Genomic DNA, 6,198 nt, shown 5'->3' on the forward strand with positions numbered 1-6,198 from the left:
CTGACGCTTGGGGATGAAACAAGGACTGGCTGGTTAGTGTAGTGTTTCTCAGTATAATTTACCATGTTAAACTGCGGAAGTAAAGTAGAATTAAACCGGCATAAGTCCGGATTGGTACAAGGGGCCACACAAACACGTCACTTCATAAGTGAAACAATTTTGAACGCGAAGTTCACCTCACCTCACCTCACCTCACCTCACCTCACCCAACCTCACCCCACCCCACCCAACCTCACCTCACCTCACATCACATCACCCAACCTCACCCCACCCAACCTCACCTCACCCCACCCAACCTCACCTCACCCAACCTCACCCCACCCAACCTCACCTCACCTCACCCCACCCAACCTCACCTCACCCCACCCAACCTCACCTCACCTCACCTCACCTCACCCCACCCAACCTCACCCCACCCAACCTCACCTCACCTCACCTCACCTACATGATTTATCAACTGTTTCTACAGGCGCCGGACCTAATGGCTTTAGAAACAGGTGTGGCTACATCGGGTCACAGTCTACCGGAAACAAGTGGTTTGCATCAAGGTGTGGGGAGACTTGGGACTTATTTTGTAAGAAGAACTCTTTGGCAAGCTCAACAGCTGGTGGTAAGCAGATTTTCCCCGGATGATATAAATTCGAACACCCGATGTCCTTGTAAAAATTCGTTATGATCTTCGCGTGCATACCTCATAACAGCTCTGTAGATATACTGTATCCGCACCTACTTGCTATCTGTTCTATAGATAGACTACCCGTTTATATCTGATATAAGATCTATTGATATGATGGAAGCGTGCGTATATGACACCAGCTCCTAAGATATGATGTATGCGTGGGTATCTGATATCAAGTGTCGAGCTATTATCTACACGTGCATATATGATACCAGTTCCCTAGATATGATATACGCGTGCATATCTACAGATATGTATTTGTTGTTTTACACCGAACAGCGATATGACATATCTTATTCAAAAATACATATCTACAAAATAAAAAATACATAAAATCCAAATGGAGCCCAGAACAATCTAGACTTGCCTAAACTTTCTAGACTTAAGTTGGACTCCTTGGACAAAGACTAGATAAGGCGTTATATCGAGGTTCAATCTACTTGTATTGAAACTAGTTCTTGATATTAATGCCTGCTAAATGCAGCTACTTTTGACATTGTGTATTAAGATTACCGCATTTCCTTCTAGAAAAGCCGCTCCTCCGTCACCGTCGCTCCACCACCATCTGCGGCGACAGGAGGGGTGACTGTCAGGCCGTTATCGACTTCATCCCTGACATGTGCTCCAAGTTTTCAGTTTACGCCCAAGATTGCCCCGCTTCCTGCGGTCGCTGCAACCCTGACAGTAAGCTGTTACATGTCTGATACCCTCCATCCGCCTGCTTGTCTGTTTAGTTTTTTAGGTCCGGCTGGCTGTTTAGTTGTTTAGGTCTGGCTGGCTGTTTATTGTTTATTTGTATATATATTTTTAATGTAAAGTTTACACGATATACAGCCTTTCCATTGGACGAGAGGACGGTCACATGACCTCGAAACTGAGGTTCATAAGTGTACGAAGGACACATTTTGACGAGATAAGACTGTATTCTTGAAATGACGTGAACACTGACGGAGTGCTTCCACATTCCTGTCAAAACCACTGGGAATTCTCCAACACGAATAAATACAGAAGCCTTAAGCGCTTTAGCATACATTAGGATAAGTCAGAGAGTTTGATTGCATGCCCGCTCAAGGATATCCTCGCTACAGCCCATCCTAGAAAACAAAACGAAGAAAAGCACATCCCAACTATCATAGCATCGACACGATCTGTGCCTAGACTACACTGACAAACGATATCTATTTGACACATCTTAACAAGCACCTTTCATGATCTGCCTGTTGATAAGTGATGACTAAACCTTGTCAAAGACACAGGTTCATCAACAACTTCGGATCTCTCCCGTCACGTGGACTTACTGAGGTAGTTCTTAACAGAACTTTCTAATGGGGATAGTATGTGAATATATTTGTTGTAGAAACTACAAAAGTTGTTCCCGTAGAGCCTGTTTATCACATATACTCTCAGATCACCTCTCCGATTGGGAACTGCTTTATTCCGCTAACCAGCAGGTTGGTGTATGGTTGTCAGTGTAAATATGAAGTCAAACTACTAAAAGAAGTTGTGTATTAGAACTAAAAATACATAGTTTGGCCCTCACTCTATGAAGGGTAATACTTCAATGAACTCACACAAAGTGAAAGTCATTTCTTGAATATGTGGTTGGTTGTCTGTTAAGTTGTGTAGGTCTTCTGGCTGTTTCATTGTATATGCTGCCTGGTTGTCTGTATAATTATACATGTTTCCTTGTCTGTTGAATTGTATATGTCTGGTTATCTGTTTCAGTGTATAAATCTGGCTTGTTGTCTGTTTTATTGAATATGTCTGACTTGTTTTCAGTTTAATTGTATATATCTTTCTTGTTATCTGTTATCTTGAATATGTCTGTCTGGTTGTCTGTTGAATTGTATCTGTCTAGATATCTGTTTAAGTGCATAAATCTGGCTTGTTGTCTGTTTTATTGTATATGTCTGACTTATTTTCTGTTTAATTGTATATATCTCGCTTGTTGTCTGTTATATTGAATATGTCTGACTTGTTTTCTGTTTAATTGTATATATCGCGCTTGTTGTCTGTTATATTGAATATGTCTGACTTGTTTTCTGTTTAATTGTATATATCTCGCTTGTTGTCTGTTATATTGAATATGTCTGACTTGTTTTCTGTTTAATTGTATATATCTCGCTTGTTGTCTGTTATATTGAATATGTCTGACTTGTTTTCTGTTTAATTGTATATATCTCGCTTGTTGTCTGTTATATTGAATATGTCTGACTTGTTTTCTGTTTAATTGTATATATCTCGCTTGTTGTCTGTTATATTGAATATGTCTGACTTGTTTTCTGTTTAATTGTATATATCGCGCTTGTTGTCTGTTATATTGAATATGTCTGACTTGTTTTCTGTTTAATTGTATATATCTCGCTTGTTGTCTGTTTAATTGTATATGCCTGGCTTGTTGTCAGTTTTATTGAATATGTCTGACTTGTTTTCTGTTTAATTGTATATATCTTGCTTGCTATCTGATACATTGAATATGTCTGACTTGTTTTCTGTTTAATTGTATATATCTTGCTTGTTGTCTGTTTAATTGTATTTGCCTGGCTGGTTGTCTGTTTAATTGAATGTCTGACTGGTATTCTGTTTATTGGTCAGTGCATCAGTCTGTACCTCAGACTGGCTAACTACCCTGCGTCTCTGGCTGGCTGTTGACTTGTAGTCTTTGATAGGCATTTCGAATTGGAATTAATACATGACACTTTTTATGGATCGGAACTTCTTCTATTCTTTAGCTTCTTCTTCCCCCTCATCAGGCGAATAATGAGTACTAGTAGGTAAATGGTTGTTTGCTAGTTCATACATTCCTCTGTTCCGACTTTTCGACAAGATGTATCTGACTTCAATATTTGCAAGTTAAACAATGAATGAAACAAGGTTAATTGAAGCGCGCGTACAATGACCGTTACGTGGACAGTGTAATCACGTCGTGAGCTTTCTTGTTGGACAGTTGTGAACTGCAACGTCCCGACCCCCCAGGCCGGAGACAACACGGTGCTGCAGACCGCTGCCACCTATCGAATCCCCGGGCAGGTGATTCAGTACGCCTGTACCTCAGGTGTACCAGCATCAGGGAATCTACAACGTGCCTGCAAGAGGGATGGAACCCTCACTGGAGCCCGTCCAACCTGCGCAGGTGATATATATATATATATATATATATATATATATATATATATATATATATGTATGTATGTGTGTGTGTGTGTGTGTGTGTGTGTGTGTGTGCGAGCGTGCGTGCGTGCGTGCGTGCGTGCGTGCGTGCGTGCGTGCGTGTGTGTGTGCGCGCACTCAGCAATATTCCAGCTATGTGTCGGCGATCTGTAAATTATCAGGTTTGATCCAGACAATACAGTGATTGACATCATGGGCATCGAGGTACGCACTTGGGATACGTTAGCATGCATCAACCAAATCAGCGAGCATGACCATCCGACCCCGTTAGTCGCCTCTTACGACAAGCATGGGCTGCTGAAAACTATTTCTAACCCGGATCTTTACGGGTATTATAGAAATATGAGACCATTTACCTGCGTGAGTGAGTGAGTGAGTGAGTTAGTGAGAGTGAGTGAGTGAGTGAGTGTTCTGCCACACTCAGCAATGTTCCAGCTATATGACGGCGGCCTGGATATACTATATAATTGAAACTGAACCAGACGTTCCGGTGATTGACATTGTGAGCAACGAACCTCGCTGTCGGAGTGCGATGACACTCGACTAACGAAGTCACTGTACACTGTACATAACTTTTGGATAGTTAAGTGTATTGATGGTACATTCATTTCTCACTGCAGATGTGTCAGCCACAACGTCCTTCGTCACCAAGGGGGAGTTACGTCCCTTGCAATTCGTCATGCCAAGAACGCAGATGTATGGCCCCTCCCCACTGACAACCATAACACGGTCAGGAAAGGTGGTCACGTGGAGGGCGTATTGCCGGGAGCCAGGCACAATCAGATTGATGATAATGAGAAACACAGGCAGCACGTGAGTGGTAACACACCAATGTTATTGTTTGTTTGTTTGTTTGTTTGTTTGTTTGTTTGTACGACGGCGGTCTGTGAAACAAATTGGAAAAGGCAATTCAGTGATTGAGATCATGAGCATCGATCCACAATATTGAAGACCAGTTATAAGACGGCAACACTGATGTTATTGTTTGTTTGTTTGTATGTTTGTTTGGTTGTTTAACGCCGCACTCAGCAATATTTCAGTTCCGGTCTGAACATAAACGAGTCTGATCCATGCAGGCAATCCAGTAATTGATATCATGAGCAATTGGGAAACGATGACATGCAGCAACCAGGTTATCCCGTTAGTCGTCTCTTAAGACAACCATGGGTTGCTAAAGACCTGTTCTAACCCGGATCTTCACGCCTACGCTCATGTCATAAACACACACTGCTGGTGATGTAGTACACACTGTGTGAGTGAGTGAGTTGGGTCAAAAGCGGCTTTAAACAGTGAACATCGAAGTGATGCAGGTCTCGTTTGCCACTTTGATGATAAGATCGAACACGGATATGGTGCTGACAAACCTGGAACCGACCCCCGACCATAGGTTTCTGTCGTGCTGCTGTTACTTAAGGAATAATGTGTGCGCCACTATTGTTAGTGACTGGAAGTGAAACGTCCATCTATCGATCTACCTACCTCTGTTTGCAGGGTGACGATCCTCGGCACCAACGATGTAGACTGTAGACAGAACCGAGTCATGGAGTGGGACATACCATCCGCTCAGAAAATATCTGTGCAATCTGGGGACTTCATCGGTGCAGCTGATCTGGCAGGTGGCCGGCTCATGTACAGCTTCTGTGAAGACTACAACAACTACGGCTACCTCGAGTACAACTTCGTCAGTAATTCACTCTTAGTTCCAGGAGCACAACTAGCCACAGACACCAGCAATTACCGCTGTCTTGTTATTCCGGTCAATGCTGTGATAGGACCATAGACATTCCGACGCCAACTGTGCCGTCATGAGTATATATACGAAAATCTAAGAAACAAGTACTTACCGCAGTGGTCTCTATCTCATATAAATGCTAAAAGATTGTCTTCATTACTGTCTTGCAAGGATCTTATAACACAACATCAACTGGCTTTGTACAAACATAATGCTTTTTTGTTACGAAGTGAATTGTTACCTTGACTTTATATTTTATAAAATATGTTATATAACTCCGTTGTATATGGGCTTGTGGCCTTTCATACAATAAAGAATTGAACTGAATTGAATTGAATTGAGTACGGCTTTATCCCGATAATGATCTATTACGATCAGGACGGCGAATAATTTCAAATACTCAGTAAAGTTCGCTATATATTATTATAATTTGACTTTATTGTCTTATATTGGATAGTTACGCGATAAATCGCAAATACCAGTGAGGAGCGAAACGTGGTTTTTTTCACGAAAAACATTGTTTAATTATGACGTCATTTTGGAGTCTCGAACATGCGCTCGCAACTTGGACGTGATGGCCGAACGATCGCATCCTAAAGCGGGAGCGAATTGACAA

General features: G+C 41.9%; 1 pseudogene; it reads left to right on the plus strand.

The window, feature by feature from the left end:
- LOC139453056 (uncharacterized) overlaps positions 1–5,630 on the plus strand; it is a 32,972-nt pseudogene extending 27,342 nt beyond the window's left edge.
- Positions 5,631–6,198: the final 568 nt, after the last annotated feature.

The sequence above is a fragment of the Haliotis cracherodii genome, unplaced genomic scaffold (assembly GCF_022045235.1).
Source record: "Haliotis cracherodii isolate W230 unplaced genomic scaffold, xgHalCrac1.p SCAF_9, whole genome shotgun sequence".
NCBI lineage: Eukaryota > Metazoa > Mollusca > Gastropoda > Lepetellida > Haliotidae > Haliotis > Haliotis cracherodii.